Raw genomic sequence first — 17,000 nt, 5'->3', positions numbered from 1 at the left:
GGGTTCATTGCCCTGGAAATTTCTGCCAAAATCACAGTATGAAGCTGTTGACTGACTCTTTTGCTTAATTAATTTCTGCAATTTTTGTTTATTAAAATTAAATCCTCCCATTTTATTTTTAATTTTTTTATTTATTCCTCCCACTTAGGTTTAGTCGGACACAAGAAACCCTAGGTTTTAAAGTACCAGCAGACCGCAGGTCGCCTTTGGGGTCAGTTGTCCTTTATATTTTTTCATTTTTTCTTTGCAACGAGGTTCGCCCGGTTTCAATTTTTAAATTTTTATTTAGTTAATAGTCCACATATTTTGAAATATTCTATAGTTTAGAGACGCAGAGATCGAGCATGAGGAGACTTTTTTTTAAAATTTTAATAGACAACAAGGTCAATCTAAAAGCATGACCTGACCCAGGCTATAATCTAACTAAATTAATTCAGTGCAATTTGAATTCTGGGATAATAGCTAGACACAGACAGTTCACGCTATTGTAAATTTTTTTTTAAATAGGTGCATAAATTTTATGAATTGGTGCTCTTTTTAATGCTTTTTAAATTTGAATTGTAAAATAATTAAAATACAATAATCTTAAGACCGATTCAGCGGAAAATAACATTTTCAGAGATTGAAAAGCCAAAGCCCAGGTTAATTTAGTTTGGATTTCATGGAGTTTTTTTTTTTTTTTTAAATTTACCTTCAATTAAATATATTATGCATGACAAAAACAATTAAGGAGAACATTTATAGTAATTTTCAATGTGAAAATTTTAAGTCTTTCCTAAAGATACTCGAGACACATTATATACAAATATTTTCCTTTCTTTTATAATTCAAATTATAGGATTCATAGGATTATAACTATAGGCTTATTGTTAGTGTGCTATTTTTTTTTAATTATACATTATTATTTGAAGATCAAGTGATCATAATATTATAGTAAATTTTGTGAAAACCAAGCTATGTGGATTTGGTATTTAAAATAAATAATTTCTATTAAGTGTGTTGCTTTCAAAAAATTATAAAATAGAATTTTTTTATTATTGTACCTTTCAAAAACCCATAATTTTGCGAGCAGTCACTCAATCTGGAGCAAGCGCTTTTCCATTAGCTTTGCGGCGTGTAATAGTTTGATTTCGAGTGCAAAAGGGCTCGCGAGCGAGGCATCAGTCACTTTGCGGCGGGTGATGTGTGGCGGGGTGTCAGGGGCGGTGGGCTGCAAGATGGATGTTGGCCGCATCAGTCAATGTCTGCTGCAAGATGACAGAGTGCCCAACTGCAGGCCGGGGAGGAGAGGCCCTTTAATTGTTTGCCCTTTTTATTTGGCGCTGCCCTTGGCTCGAGTCATCACTCTTGGCCGCGTCAAATAAATGAGCCGCCCGAATGACAGCGCGCAGCCCACTCGCTCCCTTTTTCTCGCGCACACTTGTGACATGAATTGGCAGGATGTTTGTTTTCCTCGCGCTGGAATTTCTTTGAAATTCGCGGCGCAAACGGGTTGATTTTGATTGATTGATGCTTTGTTGGCTCATCGCTTTTTCCTCGCGGCAGCACCCACACTGCGAGCTCGCCATTGATGGATGCAAAAGAAGCTTGACACGCCTGATCGCATTTTCCGATGCGAACACCCAGTCGCTCACTTTTCTTATCCCGAATCTAAAGTGCGTGTAACTTTGTTAGATCCTCAATTAATGGAAAAAAGGGGCAACCCTTTTTGAGGCTGTGTAAAGCATTCGACCTTTTTTCAAGGAAATATTTTTTGGAAAATTTAATTAACTTGCAGGTTCAAATGTTTTCCACTTTAATTTTACAGGCATTCTAATAAACATTCTTTCAAAGCTAAATAGCACTACTAAGCGCTTCTTCATATTTAATTATTTGAAATTTTTATAATTTATTAATTACTTTTTATAAATTATTTGTGGCGCAAAAAGTGCACTATGTTCATATTAATTTTATTCACTTCAAGTTAAAAATTTAATATTATTTAAACATTAACATATTAATTTGAATTAATCTTTTTTTCCTTAACTAGTCAGAAAATTTGATTAATTAATTTTTAATACCCTCTTTTAGTATGAAAATGTTTTTCGTTGTCATTCAGACAAGCTTAAAAACTCTGCATTAATTTTAGTAAATTATAACAATTATGTAATCTTTTTTTATCAAATATATTCAGTTTTATAAATCAATTTATCCAATATTGCAAAGGTTCCAAGAGCCCACCCATAAGATTGTGTGCAAAAAGCAAAAGGGCAAAATCCAATATAAAAAAGCAGTCATGCGCTTTGCATGTATACTCGGCATGAGGGAACGTTTTGTAAAATAAATAAAAAGGTTTCTCGCAGGCTCGTATTTTTATTTGTCTCTATATTTATCGGGCGCACAACCTTTGGAGGTCTCTCTCAGCGCGGCGAAGAATTTATTTGAAATCCTGCTGGCTCGCCGGGTGTTATGAGAAGGAGCTGCTGTGAGACCGAGAAAAGGGGTTTTATACCTTGGCAGTTGAGCCAGGCACTTGTTAACTGTCGACAGGATAACGAATGATTGCCCAAAACCAGTAGCACAAGTGAGTCTGCTTTGCGGGATGCTGCAGCCCGTCCTCCGCTACTTATACCAACTTTATATACTACACTTCTTGTGATGTTTAAATTTATATTCAGATGCAACGTGTTCGTGTACTCAACATCAATGCAAAATGAGAGGAAGAGAGAAGCCTCTTAAAATGATTTAAATTTCAGTTATAAAAAAAACTCATTTCCCCGCCAGAATTTAATAAACAAATTTAGATCTATTTTGATGAAAATATTTAGAGAATTTTTATTATTATTATTTTTTAATCAAGGAATCCATAAGCAGCTTATCGAGTTATAATTTTGTCCTAAATCATAATTATGGTAGAAAATAATACTTGGCTTATACTTGAATATAAAATATATTATTTTATTTACTTTAAATAAAAGAAGCAAAATAAGAAAAAAAATAAGGTTTTAAATTATGCACTTATTGAGTTTTATATATGTCTCTGTCTCTTTTAATATATACAGTTATAAAATCTAAAATTAAAAATATAAGAAATAATTTTATTATAATAGTTTATCTTTTTTTCTTTAATTTTTTATACGTTCAATCAGGTAATAAATAATATGACCGAGTTTGAGCGCGTAATTAACTCAAGTGCACAAGTTGGTCGTTTGTTCCAATTAATTTCGCGGGATATCGTGTGATATCATCGCTCAGGCTGCAGGACGAAAGGTCGCGCCGATGATTAAAATAAATGATTGTGTGCTGAGAAATGATAAATTGCACATCAGCGACTCTCCGGCCAAGAGAAAGAGTGGCGGCTAATTTATATTGTATTTTTTCCTGCGCCGCGCTAACGAACGCCGGCTAGAGAGCGTACGAAATAAATAATTCCCTTGGCACAATGCAAACGCCGGAGTTATTAATGTCGAGTAATTTGTAACTATAGTGTCGTGACGTCACGGAAAGTATCGTCGGCCGCAAGAAACAAAGGCGCGTCACTCAGGTGAGTGATGAGCCCATTTGCCTGTTCGCATCCCCCTAGGAATATATATAAAATAAATGAAATCCGTCTCTCAATTGTTTTTGTTTTATTCATTTCCCCTCTGCTATTTTTTCTTCTTTGTACAACCCCTCTCCAGGATAAAAAGGAATGACTGATGATTCCTTGCTAATGAAACGGCGGCACCGATAAATCATTGCCAGTCATCAAGACTGACTGCTCGCAGCCGCCGCCATCAGGGCACGACACGGTCCCTGGAGGTGCTGCAGCTTTTCTGCTCCGTTTGCACGACGACGAGGGATCCGAGCTGCAACTCGCGCGCCAGATGGTGAGATTTTTCAAGATTCGCGCTCATTAATCACAAGTGTTTAATCGAGAAACGGAGAATTAATCAGCAAACTCCTTAAATTTTGTACCGGGATGAAGTTTTAAAGGGGGGAGGAATTATGAAAAATTGCTCAATATATATTGATGAAAAGTCACAAATATAAAAGAAAATTGTTTTATAAAAAAATTAATGCAGTGACAAATTTGTTTATTATTTTTTTAACCCATAGTTATGTAATCCAGATTTGAGAGAATGAAAAACAAAATTAGGCAAAATTTCGGTCACACTCCGGCACTAAAACTGTGGTTTTAACTTGTTTATAGCTTCTTCAAATTTTTCAAAAGCATGACCCATATAATCTTAATTTAGGAGTAACAATTTAATGAAAAGCAATAAAAACTATTTGGATTATATGAATACATTTTGGCATTTCTAATTTCTTAAGTGTTCTACAGAATATACAAACTAATTTATTTATTTTTGTATAATTTTTATGGGATTGACTTTATTAACGCCCCATAATTTTGTCAATTTTCTCCGTTCGTACAATAAATCTCTTTGGGAAAATATCTAAATAATTGGTCAACACGCATTTGTGCCAAAGCAACGATAAATCAAACCTGAAGTTTATAACACACAATGCCCAAAATGAGCGCCCCCCAGCACGCGATGCTCATTTAATACTTATAGGAAATCTCACCAGTCACCGCGAGAAATGAAAATAAATGATGCGTTTCTCTTGTTTTGACGTGATATGTAAATCCACGGCGATGTAGAGGTGTGCGGGGCGGCGCGTTTCATTAAATCCGACATGAATTGGGCTAATTCGACTGCGATAGCCTGAATCGGAGATCCCTACGCCTGCAACTATAAAGACGCAAATTAATCAGCGTGACTGGCACATACCTCTTCTCAATTGACATCCGCATGCGTCTCCGCTCGACAGCCCACATTCTTGAAATTTGCAATGAAAAAATTAAAATAGTTTGTTTTTTACTTACTACTTAAAAGTGCAAAGTAATCTCTCTGCAATCTCTAAAATTTCACTTTCCTTTTTCTTTTTAATTTTAACCTTAAATTCATTAAACTTTTTATGAAAGGGGCTCATGAAATATTAATGTAATAAAAATAATTATTCAGCAGTTTTCATCAATTTAGAAAATAATTGAAGCGTAAATTAAATTTAATTGGGATTTTTATACAAAAACTTTAAAATTACCAATATCTTCCACAGGCAGTGAAGTTAAAAAGGAGTTTTAAAAGGAAATAATATATAAAAATAATAAATTTATCATGTAAAATTGCATACTTAATTGTCCCATACCTTTGTACTATTATAGTTTAGCATCCAAAATTATTTAATTACATTTTTTTCTTTCTGAATCTTATAATAAAATCTCATTGTTGGTAATTTATAGTTATATTATTTTTACAATAAATTTAAAGAATTAAAATAATTTAAAATTAAAATCAAATAATAACGCACTAAATTTTGGAATTACATTTTAGAGAATTTTAATTTAACTTTATCAAGGTAATTTTGATTTTTGTTAAGATATGTTTACTGATCTTTCTGATATTTTCAAACAGATTTCTCCTCTGCTCAAATGTAAGCCCTCATCATCATCATAATACCATTGGAGCGGTTTGTGTGTTGTGCTTTTTTTCACGAGACACATCAGAGGCAGAAAATAAATGGATGCAGTGCTCAAGTACAATTTTTCATTGTATTCATGCCAAAAATAATTGGTTTATCTGACAGGAATAATCGATATCTCCACTGGGTATAAATAGGTCCGGTCATTAAGAAACACAATGCGGCGGCGTCGGGGTTGCGGAGAGCAATAAATTATATATACACATCGAGACAGACCTACCGATCACTCATCATTCTCCGCAGCCGCCGACAAGTATTATTTTAGCCCGTGCAGCTTTTCCACCCACACGCCGACAGAACGATGAGAGTCTCTATTATATATTTATTATTATTATTTCCCTCCCACGACGGAATAATTCTTCATATCGTTCCGAAAGAGAGAAATTAATTGCCGGCTGTCAAATATCGAGCAGGAGAGGATTCTCTCCGCTTCATCTTTCTTTCTCTCACAGAAGCCCTACGTGATGATGAATATAATTTTTATATATACGCATCTACAGGGATAAGAGAGGTTATAAATTGGAATAATTATCTTTATGGCCCGGCATCGTTAGGAAACGAGAGCGGCCATAAATTACATTTTAGGGCGGCCCTTTTTGTACTCTCTGTGTGTGTATTTTTTATATAGGCGGCGAGTGGAGCGGGGCATATGGAAATAAATTTATTTATTACCTCCAGCACCACTCTCAGCTCATCTATATCTCTAGCTTATTATTTTATCAAAGCGAGTTTTGTTATCGTGCGGCCACCATCATTTATTTCCAGGGAGATGCCAAACCAATAGAGTGCGGCTGAAATATTGCCTCCGGGGGACAATTCATTGAAAGGTTAATTCAATGTTCAAGTATATGCAGGAGTTGGAGAGGTGGGCCAATTTTTATTTTATCATGGATTCAAAACGACTCTGAAATTTTCAGATTAAAAATAAATCATTAATTTATAATCATAAAATATCAGCAGGACGACTGAAGTATTTTTTTTTTTTCATATAAAAGAGATTATTTAAACATCATCAGTTGCAAGAATTAAAATTTAATAAAGCGTTTTTTATTTTTAAATTTTATTTTTATATATATATAGAGCTGATATAGAGAGAACGATTATTTGTTTTGGCGTAATGATGAAAATAAGTTAGAAGTCTATGCACTTCGTATTAAAATTTAATTTAAAACTAGATATGGTTAACTGAAAAATGATGAACCGTGATGAAATAAATAAAATGATGAACTAACCCAAAAAATCAATTTAAAACATATTTTTTTTTAATTATTAAATTATAAAAAACATGCTATTGTGAAATATAGATGCTTAAATAATCATGATTTTTTTGCAATATTATTATAATCTTACCACTTTATTTTAAAATTATTTAAATTATGTTGCGCTACTTTTAACAATTGGAATTAAACCTAATTTTATATAATATTGAAAATATTTAGTAGTTTATTATCTTCCATTACTGCTCTCTCATATCAAAGCTTTGGTTCATCAGTATAAATAATTTATTTTCGATCTTACACTGCACAATAAAATTTACAAAATGATTAAACCAATATTTAACATACGTGACATAAAAATAAAAATAAGCAATGAATTATTTACTTACTTAGCTAGTGTAAATTTTTCAGTAGAATGACCAATAAAATTAAATACTTTTTTCACAGCTTTTCTCTCCATAGAAAGCAATGCCAGTGCTAAAAACGGCACTCTCGAATATACATTTATAGAAACCTGAAACAATGAACTGGCTTTGCAGGTGAAAATTGCTCAATTTGTTGGAGGCAAAACGAGTATGGTGCGGCGAGTAATTATTTAATGATGCAAACGCAGTCACCTCCCAAAAATGACACGGCCGGGACCAAATTATCCTCTCTCGAGCCAAGTATAAATTTTTTTCAAAACAACGCACCAGGAAAATAATCCCCAGGCAGCAACTCGCACAAAAAAGTAGAAAGAATGGGCCATAAAACAATAAAGCGAAAAGCCCGCCATTATTTTTCAAGGTAAATTTATTTCACGTCGGCGGCGTTTCAAAAGGAGCGCGCGAGTTAAATTATTTTATTATACACACGGCATGTTTTATATTCCTTTCGAGTCACTCATGTTGGCTGGAAATAGAGACACTTGCTTGTCTGCTGATTATATAAAAGCCATACTTGCGTGACTTCTCGGCCGGCCGCTCTCCCAATTCTCGTTTGCCTGCTTTCGCGCGGCTCTAATTAGCAATATTTTATGCGGACACCTCTGGCTAATTCCCCAAAATACGTCGGCCCTCGTTAAGGACGGCCAAATTATTTGCGAAATAACTCAACTGACACCGTAAAATAATTTGCTGGATGGTGCGGCAATAAATTTGATTACATGAGTTATGACAAGACTCGAATACAAGGAAAAATATATATCAATTCCTCCATTTCAAACAACCAGTTCTCTTTTTTTTAAATAATGTATGTTTAATGTAGATTTTAATTGGCACGATTTATGAGGGTTTCATTGCATAATTACAATTTTAGAGAATCAGTAAAAGTCAATCTCAATCATAATTAAATAATAAAATATTCAACTTTATAGTCAATTAAAAAAATATAATATAATATATAATTATACAAAATTGTTAATATTCCAGTTTCAAAAAGGAATCTTTTACTAATTATTACTTCCTTTGAAAATATAACAGATTGATCTCTTTTAATGGCTACATCATTTTTTTTTTAATTAAATATCTATTTATTTATATTGTCCAGTTTTGTTTACACTTAGCAAAAAATCTGCTAAAAAATTTGAATAATACATTATGTTTGGGATTGTCAAACAACTATGCTAAAATGAAATAAATTTAAAAAAAAAAGGCAATTTAAAAGATGTTCGATCAAAACACTATGTGACCAGTGCAATTTGAATGTTGGGCCACATTATTAGCCCTAGCTGGACAGCTTTAGGATGTTGGATCGCCTTAATTTTTTATTAAAATTTTTAGCAACTAGTTTTATTCTAAAATTTAATCTAAATGGCTGCACCTGATCTGTGGATATGTTGATCAAAAATTATTACATATTTGCAGCAAATAGAAAACATCATGATGCCTTCAGTCTTCGTTTGATATTTAGCTTGCCTGATAAGTAAGACATTACGACAATGCTATTTATATTTAATTAAATATTTGACGAATATAAATCAAAATGTTTCAATGAATTTCTCAACCATTTAAAATAACCTTCTAGCTAATTATAAATATTTTATTCAAAATATGAAAACAACTTCGCTAAAGTTAAATCATTAAATGTAAAAAAAAGGAAAAAAAACATTAAAAAGCTGTATGATATTTAAATTAAAAGTTTTAAAATGTTAATGAAGTTTAAAATGCTTCATCACCTCTATATTTGTCAACAAATTGTTTTCCATGGAAACTCCCAGCTCACAACAACACTAATTTAAGATGGAGCGATTAATTGAATGAATAAAACGCGCATCATTTCGAGTAGCGACGAAGAGTTGGACCTCCTTGTGTTCGCTGGCAGTCGCTGTTGAGGCGTCGCTAGTTCAGATTAATGGCCCGCCGAGAGTCAGACAGAGTGTCATTGTTCAAGGGACCACACGCGTGCACTATGGGCAGAGTGGAACTCAAATATAGACTGCATGCAGCGGCGGCGAAAGAAATATTGCCGTCAATATCACGGTTAAATACACGTGCAACAGCTGCGGAAACCATAACGAAATCTCCTTGTCTGGCTGCCTCCGAATAAAAAGCGAGAGAGAGAAATCGCGCGCTGACCATTTTTCAAAAGTGGCCAAATAATGAATGGCCCGCTGCGTGTTATTTCAGCCAGGCCTGAATGCGAGGTAATTTGTGTTCGCGACGATAATAATGGATCTGCTGGCAATAATGAGATGAAATATTGCGCCCGCACTGACACGTTTCCCTGGAAAAATAAAAGATTTATAATATAAATCCTGATGCCGCACCCGCTCAGGAAATAATAACAATTTTATGTGTGGATTTCGTTTCTCCATTTCCAGCAGCATTGTGTCTGTGGGGAAGTGAAAGATGTGGTTTTATTAAATATTTTCTGACATTTTTTTATAATCAATTGAAATAAATTCTTTGCAGGAAAATTTAATAATAATTTGTTGTTTCAAAAATCATGGCTTTTATAAAAAATTAATTTCCCGTAAGCCGCCTAGCATTATAAAAATTTAGATTCAATTAACCCAATAATGCTATAATATGAAAACGATGAGGTTTCAAATTGGTTTTGTTGTAATTTTGATAGAGGGATTAAATTCTTATAAGTTTTCAAATATTTATTAACTTCAACATTGCTCTGACTTGACTTAAAAAAAAAAATCACGATTCACTTAAATCAACTTACTCAAATTCCAAACCTCATAATCAGTTTGCCCAATGAATTTCTTTCAATATTTAATTTTTTAGAACTCTGCTCGAATCAATTAAACAATAGTTGCAAGCTGGTTGCAAGTAATTTAAATTTAAATATCTCCTGGAACTTTCTATCCAATTAACTCATTCAAAGATATGCTCAGTTGATGCAAGAAAGAGGAATAAGTATGTTTTTTACAAGATTTAAAAATGAAGAACAATCGTCTTGCCTAGATGTTTTCACAAACGTCTAATCTTTATGGTGGAACAGCAATTATTTTTTGCACCTTTACTATTTTATTTCTTTAATTGAATTTTTAATGAAGGACAGCAACTTTTGAAAAGGTAGAGAAGGAGCTTTTTTCACTTCCCTGAGCAGTTTCGTTTTCCCCGGCAGTTTCCACCTGAAAGCGCGCAGTGGGTCTGAATTACGAGCGAATTTATCATTTCATTTGGTGTGAAGCGCCCTATGGCCCTCCAGCTCAGCTCGCTCGCACAGCCACAGAGCGCAATCACTCACTTATTCCTTTGAGCAGAAAGTTAAATGGCCTTCTCTTGGCGGCGCATGAATAGCCTGTCTTGTCAAAGCAATTTTTAACAATGGGTGTTTCAAAGAAATAACAGCCTCGGCTCCTCGCCTGCCTTATACACATACTGACAGCCCAGGCTCTATTCTCCAAGACGGCCGACAAGAAAAATTGTTTTAATGATAGGCTGACCTTTTCAAGATAAAAAAAACTCGCCGCCGCGCCACTATAAATTACCGCTGATAGGGAAATTATACTATTTGGACAAGGAAGGGCAGTCGAGTCTATAACAACGTCAATTTAGTCAATTTGAAAGAAAAAAATAAGGAATCAGTATCTCTGGAATTGCCGGTTTATAATTTATCTAATTAATTCCTTATATAAATAATAACAATAAACTCTCGGTGTGTTTTATTGGTTACACATATTTTAGTCATTTTTATTGAAAGTTTAAGTAACGAATATAATAATATTTTCAAACTAGAAGAAAATTAATGAAATTTATGCAGTGAATTTAGGCTTTTATAATTGTTGGCGAGTTATTTATGTGCTTTCCTGCAGTATGTTTTTAACTGGACACAAAAATTTTTCATTATCAGCTCCTCGTATTTCACATTTTTATCGCCGAAAGGACTTGACAGCATGAAATTAAGCCAAACTTTTTTTAGATAATTTTTGTTGAAGAAAACTCATTCTTGATTAAAAAAAAAAACACACATAAATAATGAACCTGACAAAATAAGGGCACACGGTGCTTGACAGCTTAATTGTCTTTGTCAAAGAAAACTGGTGGAAAATATGCGGGTTGGCCTTTCAAAACTGGGTAATTATTTTTGTGTATTTCTTTTTCGTTTGAAATGGAAAAATAAAAAAAAGCGTATGGTATACTTTCTTGGAATAGAACACGGGCCATATATTTCAGATTAGATTGGGTCTATTGAAATTGTGCTCGTTGAGGCGGCAGCAAAAGTGCCTCCTGCTGGCCACAGAGATTTATGGCGCATTCCTGGGCACAGGTGAGCGATTTCTATTGTGTCATTGTTGCTGCTCAGAGGGTCCAACACACATCTTTCGCGGCAAACCCTGAACAATATTGGCTCAGCGCAGACAAGAACCAGAACCAACTTGTTATTCTTGATATATTGGCCTGAAGAGATTTTTTTCTTTGAGCACCTCTAAGTTTGATTAATTAAAAAATTTCCAAATATAATAACCAACAATAAGATTTCCTTACTAAAAAATTGACTTTTTTTTGCAAAAAATTTTTAAATAAGTTTTTTTATTCTTCATGTAAGCATAAGTTTTTTTACCGGCGTAATACCATTAATAATATTTTTTTTAAAGCATTTTTTTTTAATTCTTTAAGCAACTTTCAGGAAAAAACTTCAAAATTCTCAACTGCTATTTTCGCAAAACATTATTTTGCACTCGCCAGCACAACTCTTGTTAGAAGGTTCCAGTAGAAAATCCACTAGGGCGTGCTTTTATTACATCCACCCTGAGCTTCCTGAACTGAGAGGTCCTCCTGATATTTCCCCCCACAGTGAGCAGCGAAAAAAACCCATCAATTTTGTATCGACATCCTGGCTTGCGTGCCATCAATGGCATCGCATAGACCACACGGGCGCGTCTATATAAGAGGCTTGTTGGCAGTGTGTCATTTTTGACAATGCTTCACGCCTGCAGAGTAAACAGCCCCTAACTCTCAGGCTTCTTTCAAGGAAGGTTCTTTATCTACCTGCAGCAGCACCACGAGTGCAATGAACAGGCGGCGCCCTTTTAACTTGGCCGCCTGCATTCTGCTGTCAATCAAACCGCTCACTTGCCTCCCCGCACTTCACCTGATGCCAGATACATATCCAGATCCGCTGACAGCTCTCTGCAAATTCGTGATTGCTACATTTATCTTTCTTTAGTTACCAAGGATCATGGAGTCCATCAGCAGAGACAGACACAAGAGCTCACAGGCCGACACTACAATGCAAGACAAGTCTCAAAAACCTACACTTGTCTTGCAGCTCAAGAGTTAAAAAATGCAAATTGCCCCTAACTATAAAGTTTATATTCAACAAACATTTTTTTTTTTTTTACAAAAAATATAATATAATTTATAGCTACACAGATAATAATAACTGCAGCGGATGTGTTCTGATCTCGGTGGTACCATTTTTCCCAACAACAATTCCTTCTATTTGTAGAACAAAATTTTGTTCAATGATTTAGGGGGAAAAAAATAAAATATAAGTGAACGTTTTTTCAAATTCAAACCAATTCTGTTGATAAAGCAAAAATTCCATGTTAAAAAAAAATACAGAGTTAAAAATTAATTAAAAAAACAAATCTGATAACCATTTATAACATATTTATTTAAAAATAAAATTGTTTTATATGCCTCATTAAGATAAGTCCTTATATTACTTTGAAGTTTGTTCTTCCTTTTTCTTTCAAACGCACAATTTCCAGTATAAAAAATTGCTGTTTTGGAAATATTTATTGGTAAAATAAACTTATTGTGATGTCGAACTAACTTAAAAATGTTAATGCGTGAGAATGCGTGTCCGATCTGATAGGAACAAGTCGCTCGGAATGCACAAATCAATTAATCATCGCAATCAGTGGGTCTGGATCAAGCCGTCTGTGTTCTGGTGCAGCGCGCGTTGATGTCTGACGAGCGTCGAGTGCGGCCTGGCGTGAGGTGTATAATTGAATCAGCCGTCACCTCGAATAACAGACGAGCGCACTGCAGCCTTTGATGATCAGTCGAAAGTCTCTCGTCTATCGACAAGGCCAATACAACATGACGGCGGTCCAGGCCGCTCGAGCCGCGGGACTCGGGCTTGCAAGAAAATCCGAGTTCGGACAGGGGCGGTCGGCGGCGCTTTCAGGAGCGGGGCGCGAGCACAGCCCAGTGACAGACGGATAAAAGCAAAAATAAAGAAGCTGCTGATAGACATTTGCCTGCTGTGCATGGGAGCCATCAAAGAGAGAGGAGAAGTGTGAGATGGGCATGTTGAACATGTTGAGAGACTTCAAACACTCAGTGGCGGAACTAGCGAGACTCCATAATCTCAAAATAGACCTTCGTAATTAGTCTTATTTGACGTTTTTATGACGATTTATCTACGTTGATATAATATCACCAATTTCCATTGAATTTCGATTTTTCTCTGCTAAACTGAATTTGGTGTTATAATATTTGAATGGAAATTCTTTAAAAATATAATTAATTCAATTTCTACAAAATCTACTGCTTCCGTTTGCAGCTGAGAGAAAAATTTGAGAAATAAGTTAGCCTGATTCAAATTTTTTTCCCCCAAAAAATTGTCTCATTTTGGCACAGCTATAGACACAGTTTTTCCAATTTTTTCAATATTCTTTTCTTTTTAAAAAGGTTTCTGGGAAATATTAAAAATTAAGTTGTTTTATACAAAAACCCAATTGACTCAAATTTAATTTGATCATTCATCAGTCTGATAGACCACCATGAATAATCCTCAAGAGTTGAAATTATTGAAGGAAACTTCAGAGGTGTGGTTTCGAGCATAGTGTATAGTTTTAAGTTGTCAGCTCAAAAATAACTGAAAGGCCAAACGAAATTTGTTTAGGCACTGCACCTGAAACAATACATATTTGAGAATCACCCATAGTTGAATTGCATTTATTAATTGAGGAAAATCACCTATTTTTCTTCAGTTAAAATTTAGAGCATACAATTTATTTTAAAATAGTCCTTTCCCTTACGAAAAGTAAAATTGCGCCGCACAAATAAATATTTCTACTATTTTTTAAGATAAAATTTAAGAAATTATGCAATACAATTTGAATAAAAAAAATCTAGAATAGTTTTGAGCTCTTAAACAGTATAAAATTTGATTATTTTTTTCATGCAAGTGTGATTCTGAATTTTTTTGAAATTAATGGCTGGCGTCGCCACTTTAGATGGTCTCGCTTCTTCTCATCTTCACTTTAAAGAAAGCACACATCATCGTGGCGGTATTTGAGCAGATTGGCGGCAGCGCATCCACCGCGAGGCCCCTGCTGCTGTAATATGTTTTTTATCCCGCATATCCATCTATAAAGAAGAGAGAGAGAGGATGGATGGAAGCGCGGCTGCTCTTTTGTCTTTGACATAAGGCGCCTCTCTGTGCCGCCGCCGTGTTATTTTCTTATTATAACGGCAGCACACAGAAGTTGAAAAGATCAAGCAGAAAGAAAAACACATCTCATTCAACACCCTGCCATATAAATATATTACAGACAAGCTTTTAGTCATCAGCAGCATGCATCGTGCAGCTTGTAAATAAAAATCCTCTCTCTTTGATGTGCGGCTGCCGCTCAGAGAAGTTGATGCCTCTCGCGCCAGACAGCCAACATCAATTAGCCTGGCAAAAAAACGCGGCGCCTTCTGGAAAATTTACACGCAGCCTCTCTCCGCGTCCATATATCTTTCACGAGATATATAAAAGAGCGGCCGAGAAAGCGTGAAATGTGTCTTGTGCTGTGTAAACTGCAAGAGGGTCCCTTTTTTCCATTCGACGCCTTCACTTTTTACATGAAAAAGTGAATAAAAAATCAAACGAGCGGCCCAGCCATTGAACGTGCTCGGCGTGAATTCCAACTTTCCAACCATCGGCGCGTTTGAATTTTATGCGGCGAGAGCAGGGCTTTTAAGCTTGTTAGGATTTTATGAGCCATTGTGTTGCAAATTGATTATATATAAAAAAATTTAACATGAGCAAGTTTGGAAACTCTGTGCTGGATAATTTTAAATTGAGAGCATCAATTCTCTTTCCTGGTTGCTTGAATTCTGAATTCTGAATTTAAGGAAGTAATTATACAAGTTTCTTTGTTATTTTATATCATTTGAATTCACTCCTCTCATGACAATTTTAAAATATATGATTGAATTTTGAAACTTTACAATTTTTTACGTCTCATCATCATCAGATGAAAAATTAAAAAAGTACCCCAATCTACCAAATTTATTTTAATTAAACAATTTGATATTAAAATGCGCTAAGTTATATTATTTATAGAGTTAATTTCTATTTCGATGCAGGAATCTCATTCACAGGTATACTGAATTATTAAATTTTTTATTAGAAATTGCCGAAAAAAAAAATTTTGTATTGATATCTGGTAGGATTGAAATCAATTAAAATTTCATCAAATCATCTGTTTTTTATCACAGGAAAATAAAATAATTTCCAGCTGACTCAAAGTTTCAATAAACACATGGAAAGGATTTTATTAAAAAACTCGTCAATAAGGAAAAACATTCATGTTATTTGAAAATTATTCTAGGGCTTATCTGTAATGTAGTTCAGACTGTATTATTATTTTTGTTTAAAATTTGGATTGAAAAATTTATTATAATTTTTTTTTAATTATAACAAATATTTTTTATATTAAAAAGTAGCTCTTAATGAAAACTTTAAACAAATCATTTAAAGCTCATCATGGATGCATAAATAATTAAATTTCGCTGCTAATTTTCAATGCGAATGGCAAAACTATATTGGCTGTTGGTGAATATATTTTGCCGCGGTGAATTGGGGCCGAGCAAGCAACTCTCGCCGGCGGCCGCGCCTCATTGAAATTCACTTGACGCTGTTTGGGCTGACAATGGTTGCAGCACATAAAATGCGCGAGTGTGACAATGGCTGCCGTTACGGAAGTGCTCAATAGTTGGCATGATGGATCACTTCATTGTTCTAAAAGCAATCTTCAGAGAAAGCCGCGCGACTGGACGGCCTGTCAAAATGACTGAGACGTACACATGACGAGTCGTCGCGGAGAAAGAAATTTTTTGCAGTGTCCATTGTCCGCGCGGCCACTTATAAAGCGCGACTCTCGAAATGTATTCCCTGCTTTATTGATGGCTCGCCGCGGCTATTAACGTAGGCAGCTCACGTGATTAATAAAACACTCGGTGCATACGAAAGTAATGAATATTATTCCGTTGGGCGGAACCTGCTCGCTCGTTTTATTTTCGCGGTTTATCCGTCTGCGTCCATCACTCTCGCGCGCGTTGACAGTTTGACCTTTAAATTAATTTGCGCGCTCTCTCTCGCCGCACCGTGTAATTTATGCTCGGCGCGCTGGAGAATAAAATGCAACGCAACCGCATAATTAATGTGCAATAATCTCGACTGCGCTGCCAAAGGTTAATATCGTTCGAGAATGCGCAGATTGTTTCACAGACGCGGCGGTGTGAATTGTGACGGGTAATCAATTTGTCTTGAGAGACTTCAAAGGTCAAAACTAAACAAGGTGCTTTAGGAAGAATTATAATTTTTACGGCAATGAAAATATTCATGAATATTAAAATTCCAAAATTAAATAAATAGAAATCCTGAAAAAAGTAAATTTAAGATAATTTTCAGCTCACTGCAATTCTAATCTTAAAAATTTTGCAATTTTTTTTGACAATTATTTGCTGGGAAAATTTTCTCTTTGCAATAATGAATGTCCTATAAACCGATTTTACATGATTATCTAAATTTAGGAAAAATACAAGTGTAATTAAGTTGACCTGCGTGCCAAAACATCATTTGGGATTTAGAACATTTTGTTCTCAACAGTTAAAA

General features: G+C 34.7%; 1 long non-coding RNA gene across 1 annotated transcript in view; it reads right to left on the bottom strand.

Moving 5' to 3' along the window:
• Positions 1-17,000, bottom strand: part of LOC132194176 (uncharacterized) — a 138,069-nt gene that overhangs the window by 82,919 nt on the left and 38,150 nt on the right. The gene's annotated exons all lie outside the window — the stretch shown is intronic.

This window comes from Neocloeon triangulifer, unplaced genomic scaffold, assembly GCF_031216515.1.
Source record: "Neocloeon triangulifer isolate White Clay Creek 2 clone unplaced genomic scaffold, ASM3121651v1 ptg000006l, whole genome shotgun sequence".
Lineage (NCBI taxonomy): Eukaryota > Metazoa > Arthropoda > Insecta > Ephemeroptera > Baetidae > Neocloeon > Neocloeon triangulifer.
This window is presented reverse-complemented; position numbering and strand designations above follow the sequence as displayed.